Source organism: Lynx canadensis, chromosome D3 (assembly GCF_007474595.2).
Source record: "Lynx canadensis isolate LIC74 chromosome D3, mLynCan4.pri.v2, whole genome shotgun sequence".
NCBI lineage: Eukaryota > Metazoa > Chordata > Mammalia > Carnivora > Felidae > Lynx > Lynx canadensis.
In genome coordinates this window covers 20558758-20577744 of record NC_044314.2, presented here as the reverse complement: position 1 = coordinate 20577744, position 18987 = coordinate 20558758, and the positions used below count along the sequence as shown (strand labels likewise).

General features: G+C 40.8%; 1 protein-coding gene across 5 annotated transcripts in view; it reads left to right on the top strand.

Annotated features, from left to right (window-relative positions):
* The window catches only part of RAB27B (RAB27B, member RAS oncogene family), a 139570-nt gene that overhangs the window by 74530 nt on the left and 46053 nt on the right, over positions 1–18987 (top strand). For 2 of the 5 annotated variants that reach the window (XM_030336605.1, XM_030336603.1), the window contains exon 1: positions 14965–15264. The exons of 1 other annotated variant lie outside the window; for it this stretch is intronic. The gene's annotated coding sequence lies outside the window, so the exon portion shown is untranslated. Of the gene's footprint in view, positions 1–14798; positions 14945–14964; positions 15265–16412; positions 16507–18987 lie in introns of those variants that run through there. 2 more of the 5 variants (XM_030336604.1, XM_030336609.1) reach the window with 2 other exon arrangements.

Sequence of the window (18987 nt, the reverse complement as noted above, 5' to 3'; positions counted from 1 at the left end):
TAAACTTTTCTTGTAGGAGTTGGCAAGAGGCAGGGCTGTTGGCCAAGTTTTGTAGAAGTCCTCACCTTTTGCCTACGAACATAACCCCCTCAGGAACCTGAAGCTTTATAGGGGTGACCGCAACAACCTGACTTACCCCCTTGAAGCCCCTGACCTTTGACAAGACCAGCTAATTGCTTAACTCAATCAATACACGCATCGTTTGACAGCAGCTATGGAAACAAGCTGTCTCATTGATGGTGAATGTGTGTCAGTAATGGTATCTTTGCTGGGTTTAAGTACCACCTGTAATGCTTGTTAGTATGTTTTAATAGTTTTGCTCCTGAACATTCAGTGGGGAACTGACCAAGTGCATGTATACCTGTACTCACAGGTGAGTTCTGAAAATCGGATAGTTCCATGCTGGCAAAAAACAACCCATATCTTACCCAAGGGGAAAGATGTTCAGAAGATAAATGAGACCTTAAAATTTGCTTTATTACTTTCTTATCTCAGGGGTGTATCAACTGTCTCTGAATACAGGAATACATGGTACTTGATCTTGGTCTTTGAGATATTTTTCTTGACCCCAGTCTGTTTGTATCTTTTGCACTAGTTAAGCAGTGCTAAGCAGTGATTAAAAAAAAAATTAGCCAAAAGTCGGAGGAGTTTCCATTATAATTAAGATAGTATCTTATGATAACGAACAAAATTGGTTACATATTATGCCATTTTATATTTAAATTTAATATTTAAATTACAAAAATTTTGTTCACTGTTTACTACATAAGGTACTGTTCATCTTCTGTACACATTTGGATGAGCTCAGTAACGCTATGGCAACAAGAAATCTTATCTAAGTAGCTTATTTCCTGGTCACCTATAGTCTAGGTGACCCTGCAGGGCAGCTGTCATCTGTGTGGGGGCCTAGGGTTCTAGCCTCCTAAAGTCTCAGATGTCTCCATTTTGACCCATGGTTCCAAGAGCCCTGAGGTGAGCATGTACCAGCTCAGAAATGTTTCACTCTGGAAGTGACACACATCACTTATGTTTATATTTCATTTGCCAAAACCAGTCATCTAACCAAAGCAACTTCAGAGGACGAGAAAGTGCAAACTTTCATTGACACAGAAGTAGAGACCTGGATATTTGGGAACATGGTGGGTGCCTGGGTGGCTCTGTCAGCTAAGCATCTGACTCTTGATTTTGGCTCTGGTCATGACCTCATGGTTTGTGAGTTTGAACCCCACATCGGGCTCTGTGCTGACAGGGAGGAGCCTGCTCGGGATTCTCTCTCTCCCTCTCTCTCTGCCCTGCCCCTGCTCTCTTTCTCTCAAAACACAAACAAACAAGCAAACAAAACAAATCTCCACCAGTCATCCACAAATAATGCCATATGTCAACCTGTTCAAATACAGCCAATATACTAGTAAATTATGTTTTTAAAATATATTAATTCATGATTAATAATACAGGTCTTTACTGCCCAAACTGAATTGAAGATCAAGTGCCCACAGTGTACCCCATATTGAGTGGTTAGATTTGGAGGGGGAGGAGTTAAATAAGACAACAGGTGCATGTCTTTAAAGGATTGATAAATACGTCCAGTGTGATTTTTATGTTCCTTTTTTAGATGGCTTTATTGAATTTTAATTGACATAAAATAAGCCGCACGTAATTGAAGTGCACAGTATGATATGTTTTGACATGTGAATATACTGATGAAACCATCCCCGCAGTTAAGACAGTGACCACATCTATCATCTCGAAGGCTTCCTCCTGCCCAGGTATAAGCCCTTCCAGATACCCTGTTCACTTTTGGTAAAGTGAAGCTTTTAGGTTCCATTGTAAAATCTCAGGTCTCTCACTTAGCAGGCTCCCAATAAATTTGGTTAAACAATACTTAATTCTAGGGAATACTGTGCTTTCTTACATATATATTTACCAGAAATATCTATCAAAGGTTTTTTCATGTATGCAACTCTATAAAGTGGTTACTGTTATTATTAGCCTTTTAAAAAAAAAATTTTTTAATGTTTATTTTTGAGACAGAGGGAGACAGAGCACGAGTGGGGGGTGGGGCAGAGAGAGAGGGAGACACAGAATCCGAAGCAGGCTCCAGGCTCTGAGCTGTCAGCACAGAGCCCAATGTGGGGCTCGAACTCCCAGACAGTGAGATCATGACCTGAGCCAAAGTCAGATGCTTAACTGACTGAGCCACCCAGGCACCCCATAGCCTTTTTATATAAAAGAGGAAATGAGGGATTGGAGAGGTTATGGAATTGGTTCTGAAATTTAAACATAAGACCTCATAAAGTTTGTTAGCGCTCACTCAATACCTCTTCAATGAATGGTTTAAAAATCAGAAAAACCTTGTGAGCCCTTTGACTGTAGTTGTTAATCCCTTAAGACCAGGAATCATGGCTTTCCTTAAATTTTGCTGTTAAGTAATCTTTGTATCCCCAGGGTCTAATCCATTGTTTTTATATAGTCAGTGCTCAATACGTATTAGCTGAAATTAATGGATTTCCTATGAAAAAAAAAATGAATCATCAGAAGAATCTAAATTGTTTTATTACTTTTCCGTGAGCCTTTCTGTGCTTCATTACCCACTGAGTCACTTAGAAATAGTTATTTCCTAAAGTTTTGTGGGAGAGGAGGTACTCTACATGGAGAGTTTATTCAATCCTTATATTTCAGCTTCATAGCCACCCCCTACTCTTTTGTAGTACTTCGTGTCTCCAGAGAGTGGGTCACTCTTCTCTGTGTCCCCATGCATGGTCTTTTCTTTTTTATTTTTTTTAAGTTTATTTATTTATTTTGAGAGAAAGAGAGAGCATGAGTGCATGCGCAAGTGGGGGAAGGGCAGAGAGAGAGGGAGAGAGAGAGAATCCCAGGCAGGCTGTGCACAACTCAGCACAGAACCCAATGAGGGGCTCCAACTCACAAACAATGAGATCGTGACCTGAGCCAAAGTCATACGCTTAATTAACTCAGGCACCCAGGCACCCCTCCACCCCCACCCATTTCAGGGTCTTAGTGGGTGTTTCCTCCACCCTGCTAAGGCACATTTCCATCTGTTTGTCAATGTCAGAATAACTGCTGTACCTTTGTCTTGCTGTTGTCTTTACGAATTAATGCCATTCTAATTCCTTCATTGCTGTGTTTTTGAGTTTTGGGATGAAGAGGAAGTAAACATGTACTCAACAGGACTTTGGGATCTAGGATAACATTTTGATCAATGGTTAGCAAATAGAAACAAATTGAAGATAGGAGTTGTGGAGTTCACTGTTTTGTCATACTCAATTACATTTCCTCATCTACAGAATGAGTGAATTAAACTAGTTGAAAACTTGCAGATGTTCTGGCAATAATACTTCTAGGAGATGTTCAATAGGAGTTTTATGAGTAAAGAAATTTTATTGCCAAATTACTTTGGATAAGACAGGCTAAATTAGACTGAAGAAGTTGCATTACTACAGAGACTTCAGTATGTTAGCACTCACTTTGTGAACTTTTTTTTTTTTTTTTTTTTTTTTTTAAGTAGGCTCCATACCTAACGTGGGGCTTAAACTCATGACTCTGAGATCAAGAGTTGCATGATTCACCAGGTAAACCATCCAGGGGCCTCACTCATTGTGAATTTTAAGAGGTGGTATCAGAAGCAACATGTCCCAAAGTAGTCTGACCATGGAACTTTTCTTATGCACACATAGTTAATATCTCTAGATGTAGTGTTCCTTGGAAGAGAGTTTGGGAAATTCTGACCTAGATGACTGCTTTTAAAATTTGAGTTTCTGTGATTCTGAATTAAGTGACAAAGACATTTTAGGAATTACTTTTGTTATTAACTTTCTTATTTCTAGTGGTTTAAAAATAAAACGAAGAAGAGTTGAACCTTTGGTATAAGGGAAAGGTGCATATACATCTATACACATATGTATACATATATACATACACACAATAAACTCATATGAAATAATGGCAAATACAACTAACAAATATGACATATTTATTTACCATCTTCTTGCTGCAAATGGTAATTCTAAGTCTCAGCATGGGGAATAGAATGAGTAAAGAAGTCTAGGTCCTCTGTCATTCTCTGCAATTATGCCTTTAATTGGCATAATTCGGAGAAGAAACCAGATGTCATGGCATAGGAATATGCTAATACCTCGTTCTCATGTTGCTGTCAGTGGTGGCTCCTTCCTCTAAGCCTCTGTGGCCCTTGTCTGTCTCTGTGATGAGAATGGCCTTGGAAGGCTTTTCTTTACTCCTTTCTATATCCCATCTGCTTGTTATTAAAAGATCTTAGATCCCTACGTGCAAGTTTGGGCAGTGTATTTTCTGATTGTTACAAATCCGGTTTTGCCACTCGTGAGTTGAGGCAAGGCTGAGGGTGCTCCGCAATAGACAAGGCATTTCTGTGACTTATTTATCTCGTTTAGTAGTAGGAGAGAGAGTTGCCAATATGTTTACCTTGAATTGTGACATAAGGTTATAGTAACTACCGTGAGAGAGTCAAAGTTTCTCATTTTAATTTTCGTTGAGGAAAAATACACACATGTATAGCATTATGCCTCAAGGAGTTTCCTTAATTAGCTACTGGCAATTTTATTGCAAAGCACATTTACTTTGAGAGTCTGGTATATAGTGCTTTGAGTCATTTTCACAAATATTTTTTCCAACTTTTAACATTTCAATTATGAAAAATCGGATTTGCTGAAGTATACAGCACAGAATGGATAAGAGACTCCTATCCCTTTCATTGACAAGTTCCTTGCTAAGGATGTCAAGGGAGTGAACAGATTCCTTTATTTATTGACACATTCAGCAAACATTCATTCTTTGGACACCTATAGGGATATCAGACGTGTGAAATTTTCATACGCAAAAGAAATTATTTTAAGACGCTGTGTATTCAACATGTAAGATCCAACACACCTCCATTACAAATGTCTTTCGGCAGATCTTGAAGTAAAACCTAAGCCTTTTGATTTAGAATTCTTGCTCATCTTACTCTATCCAGAACATGGGGAAAGCCCCACTTGTATAATTTTATACATAGAGACTTCCAAAATGATCCCTGTGCTCAGAAATGCCAAAGAGTCTAAGAGCACCCTATTGTACTCCAGATAAATCTTTTACCATATAAATCCACTGGGCAGACAGGACAAGAAGCAGAACCACTTTGTCTAAAACTGAATCAAATGGGGATCCTTGCAGGCAATTCAGTATGTAAATGACTTAGAGCCACCTGCCAAGTATACCGAGTATATTAGAATCTGTACCCCTTTGATCAGTTGCATTAAGCAAAATGGAGGTCACCATCTGATTAAGCGTATACATGTTCATTGTCATTATTGAAGATCCATTTACCCTCTACATAGGTCAATGTAGAGAATCAGGTGGAAAGGCGATACGAATTATCTTCTTTATTTACATCATTCAAATCCATAATAGCAAAGTGACACTAATATCTGCAATTTGTTCCAAGAACAACTATCTCTTTGGATATATTCTCTAGGTTTGTGTTGCGCAGTTTCAGCATCAGGAATTCAGAAACTAACCTTTCATCACTTTGACCTTTAATCTAGAGGTTAAGGGAAAATTGGCAAAATAAACACAGGACGGATTTGAGATTCCTATTGAGCCTACTGTGAAGTAGAATGTGATTAAGCCATAAACCTGGACTCTAATCTTTGACATGCACTGACTTTTTGTTTTTCAGTCATTAGTGACACCTCAGAGTCAATGCTCTGTTCCAGAAAGGTTCCTATTCCCCAGTGCCAATTATCATGGAAAATAACTACCTGATCTTTTGGGAAAATGTAGGAAAAAACCATTTCTGAACGTATTCGTAATGTTGCAGTTTCCTTCCTAGCGAGCAAGGGTGGTTCTTTGAATTAAGATAGGGCTTACTCTAGGTTTGAATTTCATCAAACTGAGAAAACAATGATAAGCCCTCTCAATCAAATTACTACATTTTATCCTGGGCATTCATATTCATCGATTTATCCTGTTCTAAAATTGTGCTGCTTCTTCTGTGGTGCCATCACCCTTAGAGTCCATTCCTATACATATTTTCTCAGTTTTTTGCTTCTATAAATTAGCAAGTTCCCCATTTCTTTTACTTGTAAGATTGCTTTTCTTCGGTTTGATATTTTGTTGCCCACTGTAGGGCAAGCTGGTTTAGGACTAGAGTTACCAGCCTAACCACATTCAGTCATGTGATTAGAATGTTACCATTAGAACCACTCTAGGCTGTTGCACACAGACCCTATATCCTGTCATGAGTATCTGACCCCTTTGACTTTTTTGGACTCTCACCAAGACATGCACTGGTTTGAATGCCTTCTATCAAGAAGTTGACTAAATATCTACCACCATTTATAAGTGGAGAAATGCAAGAAAATGAGTTCTTATTAATTTTGTGTCTTCATTCTGATTGTGTATTTATTTATTTATTGGTTCCTTTATTTTTTTTTAATGTTTATTTATTTATTTTTGAGAAAGAAAGGGAGAGTAGGTGAGGGACAGAGAGACAAGGAGAGAGAGAATCTCAAGCAGGCTCTGCACTGCCAGCACATTGCCAGATGCAGGGCTCGAACCCACAAATCGTGAGATCTGACCTGAGCGGAAATCAAGAGTTGTAGACGCTTAACCGACTGAGCCACCCAGGTGCCCCCTATCGGTTCCTTTAAAACATCTTCTCTCTCAAGACATACCAAATACATGACTGTAAAAATAATTGTGTATAGTTTATTTAAGATAGGCTAAATATTTCTAACAAAGCCTATATTTTATATGAAGTATGCACAGAGTTTCTTCCATTCTGTCAATCTGCAGTAGTGAAATCCTTAGCTCAAGGGGCGCCTGGGTGGCTCAGTCGGTTAAGCGTCTGACTTCAGCTTGGGTCATGATCTCGAGGTCCGTGAGTTCGAGCCCCACATCGGGCTCTGTGCTGGCAGCTCAGAGCTCAGAGCCTGGAGCCTGCTTCGGGTTCTGTGTCTCCCTCTCTTTCTCTCTACTCCTCCTCCACTCATGCCCTGTGTCTCTCTCTGTGTCAAAAATAAATAAACATTAAAAAAATTAAAAAAAGAAATTCGTAGCTCAAAATTCCACAGAACTGGAACAACTTAGTGTTTATGGCAGTGATGCATATTTGAGGAGGTATTGTATAGCTGTGGTACTTAGCATTTTCAAGTCATTTTGGAAATAGAACATTTAAATATATATTATGAATATAATAAAAATTTGTTATGGTCTTAGAAACTTTACCATATTGATAAAAATAGATCATGTTTCATTTAATTATAATGTAAGATTATTTCTTAAGATAGTCTTGAAAACATACTTTTGAAAAGTAATCACTTAGCAGGGGATTCTTTGCAAAGACCAAATCTTCATTCACTAATTGTTGTTTTGGGGAATTATCTTTTAATATATATGATCAAGCATAAGGGAACATCATTTCCCAAATTATGCCTTGGAAAACATATGTTTATCTTACATTGGTGTCATTATAGGTCTCTTTTAATGGAACATTTAGGAAAGTACTTTGCTCAAAAAAGCATTTTAGGAGGAAACACGTATTTGCCTGAAATTACATCAATCAATGTTAGTCTAGAAGCTTGGGAAAATTACCTGAACATTGGTTAAAAAAATTTAAGAAATAATTAATTACTCCTGAGTGTATGGGATCACAATTTGAAGTGTTTGCAGGTAAAAAGCAGCAGAAGTTGTGAACAAGAACACTGTTTTTTGGTAACATGTTCTGGGAAAATGAAGAAATAAGCACATCTTTGTTTACACTTACATAGTAGGCACATATAGCATTTTATTTTGTGGCTCATTATAAAGCTAGCATTAAGCAAATATATGTATATACTTTACATGTGCTTGTATAAGACTATACTTACATTTGCACGATTGCACGTGTTGATACATGACTATATTTATGCGCGTGGATATGTGTTGTTATATTCTTTCTTATCTGTTTAGTTTTATTAAAATTGATTTATTTGTCCTTAATTTGATAAACGAATTAAACGAATTAAATTAAATTTCATAATTATACTTACAACATTTTTTTTTGTTTATAAAGGGGTTCAATACTATTTATATATAGAAACATGGCTTACTCAGCCTACTGTGGCTTCTGTGCAAGTCAGGGCTTGCAAAAAGGCTAGATGAAAACATTACACATGAAACCATTTGGTCTTTTCCCATAAAATATTCCTTTAGCATAGAAAGAATTAGATGGAGTTACAGTAATTTCCACATAAGGTCCCGGTGTATGTTCATTTCACATTCTAAGAAATTGATGCAAAATGAAGTTAGAAGTCAGAGGTTAAGAGCACACCATAAAGAGGGGCATCTGGGTGGCTCAGTCGGTTGGGAGTCCAACCTCGGCTCAGGTCATGATCTCACGGCTCGGCTCGTGGGTTTAAGCCCCGCATCAGGCTCTGTGCTGACGGCTCAGAGCCTGGAGCCTGCCTCTGATTCTGTGTCTCCTTCTCTCTCTGCCCCTCCCTTGCTCGCGCTGTCTCTCTGTGTCTCTCAAAAGTAAATAAATGTAAAAAATAAAAATAAAAAAAGAAAACACCATAAAGAGCAGATGCTCTATGTACAATTATGTGAACAAGTCCACTTTGATGCCTAAAATGGGTCTTGACGTGTTACATGTTTAGAGTATTTTGTGAGTAGAAAGTCACTTAAGCATATATATTTCTCGAACTTACATGTTTAAAAGTAGTTGGAAAAACTGGCATGACCTGGGTGTCCAGTCTTGTGACTTTTAGTCATGCTGCGGAATTTCCTCAAACTGGGGAGGGGTTGATTTTTATTTGTGATTAGACAGACTTAAACGAACTAAACATCAGCGGAGGTTGAAGGCAGACCCGTGCATGACTACTTGGCAAAGCCTTCCCTGTCATCCCGGGAGAAGGGTGAGTTAGGAAACCTCTGATCTCATCAGTGTGAGGTTCGAGTTGATAGACAACATGGAAATTTGTAAGAGTGTTTGGAAGGATGGGGAGGCAGTCTGTTGCCCAGAAAGTTAAATCAGTGGCTCATGTCACCAAGGATAAGAGAGATGAAACCACATATGTTTAGTGTTTACAGCTTTAAAATCATTTTCTCATAGAGTACCTTATCTTTTTCTTTTGCGGTCTCCACTTTATCCCCCCTGCCTGGCCAGTGCCAGGCATACCTTATGGAATAAATGTTTGCTGAATGAATAAATGAGTGAGCAGACCTCTCACCTCCATTACCAGGCTGCACCCCAAATTCACTCTCTCCACTACTACTGGGTTATTACGCAAAAATATATACAAACACTTCAATAAATTGTAATGTTTTCTCTATTAAAATATTGTTTCCCTCTCTATATTTTAAGACTACTTTAATACTAATTTTATTTTTATTGAGGTAATACATCTCATAGTTTCTAAAAAGTGGTGTTAAAATCCTTATAAACTAGCACAGATCTCCTCCTAAGTCCCGGTCTCAATCCCCATAGTAAAAATTTCACTCTTATTAATTTTCATTGTACTTATATATTTCTAAATGGTTTGCTTATTCTATTTCTTTCTTTAGCAATTTTGCACATTGTTTATTGACCATTATCATAGTTGAGGATTTAATTGCCTTATACATGTACATAGACCGCCTTTCCTTATCTCCACTTTGTACACATATTTTGGGAGAAAAGACATTATTTACCTGAATTTACATCAATCAATGTTAGTTTGGATGCTTGGAAAATTACCTGATAATTGGTTAAAAGGCAGGCAAAGAAATTCAAGAAAGATTTAACGTTTCTTTTCTAAAGTTTCTATATTTATTTTGAGAGAGAGAGAACAAGTGGGGAAAGGGTGGTGTAGGGGGGAGAGGGAATCCCAAGCAGGCTCCACACTCAATGCAGAGCCCCATATGGGGCACAAATGAACCATGAGATCATGACCTGAGCTGAAGTCAGATGTTTAACCAACTGAGCCACCCAGGCACCCCAAAATTTAATTGTTAACTATTATTCACATCATGGTTCATGGTTACTCTCTTGTCACTGTTCCCATGATTCTGATCATATCTAGGTTGGAACAAAGTAGTATATTATCATTATGTATCTTTCCTCTCAGAGCAGTTTCTCCCCCTGGAGTTAGTTATATTCTTTTTCCAATCTGTTTTGTAAACTTTGTATCTATTTTAAGTTATTCACAAATGATCTTTCAAACAGTAACAGTCAGAATAGTCTAACTGCTGTTGCAAATAAGTCCAAAAATCTCAGTGGCTTTATATGGTGTAAGTGTATTTCTCGCCCCTGTCACGTCCAATGTGTGTGGTAGCTGGCTGGGGCTTCTGTCCCATCATGGATGGCACAGTATGGATCATTCAGAACCATACTTTCCTTTCATCTCAGGGCTCTGTCTTCTAAGGCTGCAGAGTCCTTTACTGAGCGTTGTGTCTGGATACTAATAAGGAAAAAGGGAAAGCATGGAGGGTCTCATAGGCCAATCCTGGGAATGGCCTAGAAGTAGCATACATCACAGCTGCCCGCATACCATTGGCTAGAACTCAATTACATGCCTCTCTCCCTGAAAAGGGCTAGGAAGTAAAATCTAGTTGGGTGCTCAGCAAAAAGAGGACAAGGAATCAGATGAACACTTCCAGTCTCCACTGCACACACATTTATCAACAATGTTTCAAATACTCTTTCTGGGTACAAAGAAGTCTTTTCTGGAACTCTCTGGGATTCCCATTATAGTCAGAAAAATTTCCCCTTTCTCCAATTGTTCTATTTCCCTAGGCTTTTTGTTCTGTTTTCCTGAAGATTTTTCAACATAATCTTATAACCTGTCTGTCAAATTCAAAAACTTTTTGGGTGTATTTTCAATTTTGAGAGTTTTTTTCCTGTCTTGCATGTAAATTTCTTTTTAATTCATCTTCTATAGGAGCAGAGTGAAAATACGTGTTCATCTGATAAACCACAAATTACTCCGGTTTACTTTCTCCAGAAAACAAACTTCTCATCTCCTGGAGGCTGGGTTGAACAGATGGAGGAACTTATGGTTGGTTGATTGCACGGCAGTGGGGAAGGAAGCTTTGGGTCCAAGCATTCGGTATACAGACGTCTAAGCAAACCCCTGTGTTCACCCTACCACCTGGCCTCCTTCTATGGTGGTATTTCTGCCTCTTAGGCCTGAGTCGCCCAGGCTAACGCACAGAAAATTGTCTTGTTTCTTATCCATAATCTCTCCTCCAGGCAAGCAGTGTGTAAACTCTTCTCTTCCAGGTCAGTTACGAGTCTGCATCTGATTTAGGTTCTTTCAACCATCTACTGCAGTTTATTTTGTCTTTTGAGGTCTTCTCTCCCTTGTATTTGTCTTTATGACTCCATAACATTTAAAAATCCATTTATTCTCATGTTAGAGGAGTTTGGGGAAGACGGGATGAAACACATGCGATCAATTTGCCATTAAAAAATTTTTATTTTTTATTTTTTAGAGAGCAGGAGAGAGAGCATGAGCGGTAGAGGGAGTGAGATAATCCCAAGCAGGCTCCACAATGTGGAGCTCAATGTGGGGCTCGATCTTACAACTGTAGATCAGGACCTGGATGGAAATCAAGAGTCAGACCCTTAACTGACTAAGCCATCCAGATGCCCTCCGTTTGTAATTAAAAAAAATTTTTTTTAGTTTATTTATTTATTTTGAGAGACAGACCGCATGCGAGCAAGCAGGGGGAGGGGCAGAGAGAGAGGGGATCCCAAGTGGGCTCTGCACTGTCAGCACAGAGCCCGATGCAGGGCTTGAATTCATGAACTGTGACATCATGACCTGAACGGAAATCCAGAGTTGGATGCTTAACCGAATGAGCAACCCAGGCGCCCCTGCCATTTCTAACTAGAAATGTACATGTACATTATGTATCTGTTTGCCTTAGGGCTGTATTTATTGATTGATAAACCTATTGACAATTTATGTCTATTTAATTTGTGGTACATAAACTTAAGGTACAGGAAGGCAATTATTTTTTAAAAATGTTTATTTATTTTTGAGACAGAGGGAGAGATGAAGGGGCAGAGAGAGAGGGAGACCCAGAATCTGAAGCAGGCTCCAGGCTCTGAGCTGACAGCACAGAGCTGGATATGGGGCTCGAGTTCATTAACTGCAAGATCATGACCTGAGCTGAAGTGAGATGCTTAACCGACTGAGCCACCCACCCACCCCGGCAGTTATTTTTGATTATGACACATAATGCTGTCACTTTGTTTTCACTGGTTTTGCACGGTCTTTTATTCTGCTCTACCTCTAGTCAAAGTGGCCTTCATGAGATGGTCCAGAATCATTTCTTTTGTTTTCCCACCACCGTCTCCTCCTTGGAACCTGTCTTCCCACAGGGAAGGAAAAGTTCCACCACTCTCAAGTGGCTGAGTAGAATCACTATGTAACACTAATGCCTCTGAGCCTCAGAGCCCAAAGACAGGACTTAAGCGGCAAGCTACTCCAGGAGGGCTGTCCCTGCAAAAGTGGACCCATCAGGCAGCTGGCACGCTTATCTGGGGAAGGGTGACAAGAAAAGCAGATGATAAATGTCTATTAGACTTTCTCACAGCAGGAACTTTTTCTAGAAATACTAGGGAGGCAGCACTGTGTGGTGACCACAGTGAACCCTGCCTTTGGGATCAGCAAACCTGAGTTCTTTCTTCTTCTTATTTTTTTAATGTTTATTTATTTTTTGAGAGCGGGGGAGGTGCAGAGAGAGAGAAGGACAGAGGATCCGAAGGAGGCTCTATGCTGTCTGCAGACAGCCTGATGTGGGGCTTGAACTCACGAACCGGGAGATCATGACCTGAACCAAAGTTGGACACTTAACCGACTGAGCCACCCAGGCGCCCCAGCAAACCTGAGTTCTACCTTTATGGATCTTCATGATTCTGGGCACATTGTTGGGACTTTCTCAGCCCTCATTTTCTTCCTTTTTAACATGGGAAAAATAAAAATAATACATGTTGTGTTGTGAAAGCAACAAAGCAGTGTTGTGCAAGTCAAATGAGATCATCTCTGGGCAAGGCTTTTATAAACTCCATATGGGAAATAATAACTATTAGGATTAATGTAAGTGAATACATAAACTGGGTGAAGAATTCATATTTTTTACTGATTAGTACAGAGAATTATTTATTTATTTAGAATCACTTTAAATTAATATGCTGCATACAATGGAATAAATTCAGAGTAAAGTTCTTTCTTTTATCTCTCTCCAGGCCCAGGGACACATACTTGTTATATACTCAGATATTGCTGATGGATGGAAAACAGATTTACCATAAATATTCCCAGCATACATATTTTGAAAATGTACAACCCAAACCTCCTATACTTCCTCCTAGTAGATCAGAATAATTTTTATTAATCAGGCCTTTGGGAGAATGGAGTAAATGAGTGCTACAAAATAGCACGTACGGACAACATGTATATAAAATTTATTTTGCCAGACACTATTGTATGTGCTTTGCTGATATGATCTCATTTACTCACAATAACACTAGTCAGGCATTTTATTATCCCCATTTTCAGGATAAGAACATTGAGGCACAGGAAATAGGACTTCCATGTTTTCCTAATAGAATAGATAGACTCTTGTGCGACCCTCTTATTTCTCCCATCGTCCTCTCTCTTTTTTTTTTTTTTCGGTTTACTTATTTTGAGAGCGAGACAGAGACCATATACACATGTGTGCGCAGGAAGGGAAAAGAGAGGATCCCAAGCAGCCTCTGAGCTATCAGTGAGCTCAATATGGGGGCTCAATCTTACCAACCAAACTGTGAGGCCATGACCTGAGCCCTGATCAAGAGTCTGACTCTGGGGCGCCTGGGTGGCTCAGTCGGTTAAGTGTCTGACTCTTGATTTCGGCTCAGGTTCTCTGAGTTCGTGCCCTGCATCGGGTTCCGGGTTCCGGGCTGACAGTGTGGAGCCTGCTTGGGATTCTCTCTCTCTCCTCCTCTCTCCCTCTCTCTGTCCCTCCCCTGCTTGTGCTCTCTCCAAATAAATAAATATTAAAAAAATAAAGAGTCTGGACTTGCATTTGGTTTTGGTTTGGGCTCTTCCTTCACCTCCACCCACAGTGCTTCTCAGCAAGATGCTCCCCAGCTGGTAATGGCTGTGCCTCCCACACCGTCCCTTAAAGCACCCTGCCAGAACTGGGTCAAACAATTAAAATTTAAATAGCATCTCATTGTTTACGAACAATGGTTCGGAACTTTGAAATTTTCTTCACAGAGGACTAATTGAGGTGCTATTATATGTATACAACCTTGGTTTCTTCACAGAGGATTAACTGAGCTGCTATGATATGTATACAACCTTGGTTTCTCCCTCTTAACCACAAGTGGGTTACCTAGGGATGTCAGAGTCTGTCTCAAATGTGACCTCAGGAGAGCCAGCCAGGAACTTTGTTGTGGACAGAAGGAGCTGGAAGTCTCTAGAGCAGGGTCTGCCACAGAGTAGGTACTTAACCCATATTGGTTCAGTGAATGGGTATGCTCTTGATTTCCTTTGACCTCATAGACATGACCTCTATAATTTACTACCCTCCTGATCACTGAAGTGACGTTAGGAGGATGGTGCGTACTGATTAATGCCTTCACATGAACAGGTTCTAGCTTTTAAAACACTGATTTCATTAAGTCCCCTTTTATTTCCCGGGGCCCTTCTCTGTTCTCCACCCGCAATTCCGTGCTCTCCCCGCAGCTCATGAGACTTCCCCCGGGAGGAGAAAATGCGATGCGTTGGAAGCAGTTCTCACAGTGCCCTGGGCGCTTTGAATGAGAGATTATCAGAGAAAACACGGGAACGCAGAGGAATAAAAATGAGCTCGCTGCGAGGGCCTCCAGCCTGGCAGTGTGGGGAACGTATCCAGAAGCCCAGAGCCTTTGAGTCACCGGCAAGATCTGCCCTAGGTGAGCTCCCGGCACATCCGCGTTAGGACCGGGAGACACGCCTTCTTCTCGCCCAGACCTTGCAGATCCCCGCGGCTCGGCCGACCCAGGGGTGGTGCTACCAGTCCTGCCACCGGCAGTCCCGACGGGCAGGGGCCGGGGACCCATCCCGAGCCACAGGCTGGAGAGCGGGGAGCCGTCCCCATGAGTGGCGCCCGGTAGAGCGGATCCCGAGCGGCCGCTGGCGTGGACAAGCCCCGGGGCTCACGGGCTTGGGGAAGGGAAAGGAGGTTTCTGAAACCCGACACCCGGCCCTCTTCGCGAGGAAACTTCGCCGGCTGGTGAGTTGGGCGAGCCGGGCTGTTCTTGCAGGAATGCGATCCCACCCAGTCCGGGTGTTCTCGGCGGCGGCGGGCCGGGGAAAAGGAAGTGAGACGTGGACGGGAGGCGGCAGGCCCCGAGAGGGGCGAGCCGAGCCTGCAGGGTATGCGCCCTGCGCGCGCCGGGGCCGGGCGCCAGCGCACGGGTCTGCGGCCGCCGCGGGGACCCGGGGTCTCGGGGACACTCGAGGGGGCTGACCCTGGCTGTTCCCGTATCCGACAGCTGGCTAGGAGTGAACAAACAGCATCCCCTCCCCAAAAAAAACCCCGGGCACAGCAATGCCATTTTCTTTCCATTTGTAGCTCGAAACCAGCCAGCATAATCATAATCGTAATCGTAATCATAACCATAATATGCTTAGAGTTTCATTGAAGGGGAGGTCATTTAGTGAGGCAAGCCAGGTAAGTGATAGGACATTTCCTTGCACTTCCTCAGGTGTAGGTGGCCGCAGAGAAATCAAAAGCAATTTCTGTCTTCCAGGTTTTGGCTCACTTATTTCCAAACCTGATCCAAGCGTGGCAGCTACTAGGGCGTGTGTGCTTGTTCAAGTGGTCACAGGACCTTGGCTTCCAAGAGTTTCCCACCCAACACAACATTATTTGATCATTCGAAAGCTGTTGGAGCAGGTGACTAGCGAAAGCTGGAGGCTGCATTCCTGGGGAAAAGCTGTGTTTGGTTAAAGTCACCACACCTGGAACATGTTTACTGGCTTTTTATTTCAAGAGCTAAAATTAAGAGTATAAGGTTCCAGGTCATTTAAATGATACATTATTAAATTAAGCCCAAATTAATAAATGTCGTTCCAAGGTCATTAGCAACAAAATTATTATCTAAGGTAACAGTAGCTATGAATTTTTATTTAGTTCTATTTTTTTAAATGTGTGCCGTTCTTAATAGTTACAGTCGTGCATATTCAGTGATATTATAAATAAGTAGATATATTTATATGCGTGGTTGTATAGTGCTGGATTTGAGAAGTTAACAGAAAAGATGGACTTCAGCATTATAGCCTGGTGAATTCTCAAGTTATTATAAAGTCTACATTGTAGTATGAAGTGAGAGTCATGCTTGGCTTGTGCCGTTCCGCCTAAATAGTTATTTTTCATAGTTTCTCAGCACGATCCTCTACCCGGATGGGATCAGCCCTTCTTTACGGCAAGAGGAGATTCTTACGGATGACCAAAAAAGAGTGATCTTGACAGGTAGTTTAATATTAATAAGACTTTTCTGCTTAAGAACTGACTATGGCCTGCCATAAAATGTTACCATCAGTACTTTCGAAAGGAAGACAAAACATTTCAGATGAAACTGGATGAGCCTGTTCTGATAGTTGCCAAGAAGGGATAAAGGGAATCTGTCAAATGTAAGCAAATGACAACTCGCACCGACCATTTCTGGAATAGGCATATTTGACCTGATAGGGAAGGTAACCCTCGTAAGTTGGTCTTAGCTCCTTGGCGCACGGGCTTTATTCTAACATGATCTGCTGGTTTCTGAATTGCTTTTCATTTATTTAACTGTTTTTTTTTTTTTCTGGAAAAGTGGAATTTATGCCAAACTCCAGGTGGTTTAGAGCAGAAATCTGCTCTTTTCCCACCCTCCTGACTCTGGGAAGTTTCATGTTAGGTTTTTGGTCTTTCAAATTAGTAGTACAGCATGAAACGTAGACCAACTTTTCACATAAAGCTCAGCTCACAATCAATCCAGTTTCTTGAGTTGATTCATCAGGGTCGGTTAACCAATTATTCAGCTGTTAAGCAAGTAATTGTAATATCGAGATGAAGGAAAACAATTACAGTAGACAGGACAAACCAGGTGTTTCCCATGAAGAGAATGTCACTTTGTAGAGTTCGTGGCTAAAGGAGAATGCTTTTTTTAAAAAAAAATTTAATGTTTATTTATTTTTGAGAGAGAGAGAGAGAGACAGAACACGAGCAGGGGAGGGGCAGAGGGAGAGGGAGACACAGAATCTAAAGCAGGCTCCAGGCTCTGAGCTGTGGGCACAGAGCCGGATGCGGGGCTCAAACCCAAAAACCATGAGATCATGACCTGAGCTGATGTCCGATGCTTACCTGACTGAGCCACTCAGGCGCCCCTAAAGAAGAATGATTTTTTACTCATTATTAGGTGTAGCTAGAGATGAAGTTCATTATATGGTAGTAGGAAGTAGCAACATTACTAAGCATAATAAAAGCCTATTGTAAAACTCATAAATGGAGTTGAGAGTATTACTTAATTTGTTTCACACAATCATTATTCATGTTCTCCAAATATTAACCTTCTCTCATAGAATGAAGGAAACTTGTCTAGGTTACCAATAATGAGATTAAAGCTCTGTTTAACACATAATCAAGCAAATCTTTAATTAGTTGTCTTTTCTAACTAAAAAAACTGCTCAGTGTTTTAAGAAAAGGGATGGAATTTCTTATTCATTTATTCAACACATATTTCTTGATGTCTAGCACTAGTCTGGGCTCTGTGTGGACGGGGTTGGACAAAGCAGACAAAAGCATCTTTGGCCCCACAGAGCTTGCCTTTCACTGGGGAAATAGAGAGTAAACACGATACACACCTGTAATATAAGATATAGTATATTATATCGAATACTATGTTGACTCTATTAGAGATAAGTGCTATTAGAGATAGTGCTAGGAGATAATCTATTAGAGATAAGTGCTAGGAGAAAATATATAAAGCAGAGGAGGCATGCAGAAAGTGTCAGTGGCATGGCCCAGTGAGTGTCGAAACTTTAGATCAGATGCCCAGGGACAGCCTTCCTGAGAAGATGATCTTTGAATATTGGCCTGAAGGCAGTCAGCAGGTGAGCCATGTGGTTGTGAGCAGGAAGAGTTCTCCAGACAGAAAGGATAACTAGCAGGGGTTTGTGTGGCATCTTCCAGGAACCAAAGAAGCCTGCACACCTGGAGGAGGAGGAGGGGGTAGCAAGAGATGGGGGAGCGGCGATCACGGGGCCAGGTCACAGAGGGCTTTGAGAGTCCTAAGAGACATGTTAAGTTTTGATTTGTATTCTGGATGAGGTGAGAAGACACCATGATTTAGACATTGTCTATTGAAAATTCATTCAACAGATACTTAGCATACTCTGAGCCTTAGTATATTCTTCTAAGTCGGTGGATAATAGAGGTTAATATCATGGAAATTACATTCTTGCTTAGAGAGACAGACATGTAAGTCAATATACAAATTATCAATTATACAACTTTCAGTACTGTTTAAAAAATTTTAGTATCAAATAATGAGAATGACCTGGAGGGGTAGGAGAATGCTGTACGATTCAAAGGAAGCACCTCACAGGAGGCCATCTTTCTAAAAGATCGCCCTGGCCTCCTTGAAGAGAAGACACTGTAGGGCCAGCAGAGGAGAAGAGAGACCAGCCAGGAGGCTATTCCAGCAGATGACAGTGGCATAGATCGGAGTTGGAACAGTGGTCCTGGAGAGAAATAGATTCAGGAACTGTTTGAACGCAGAGCTAACAGGCCTTGCTGACAAATTGGATAAGGGATGGGATGAAGAAAAGGAAGGACCAAAATGATCACCAGACACTGGAGAGATGGTGAGGATGTTTCCTAAGGTGGATAATACTAAGTGAAATAACAAAACCCGAAGGGAAATGCAGAATTCCTTTTTAGCCTTTTGAGGTATGTTTGAGGCACCCACGTGGC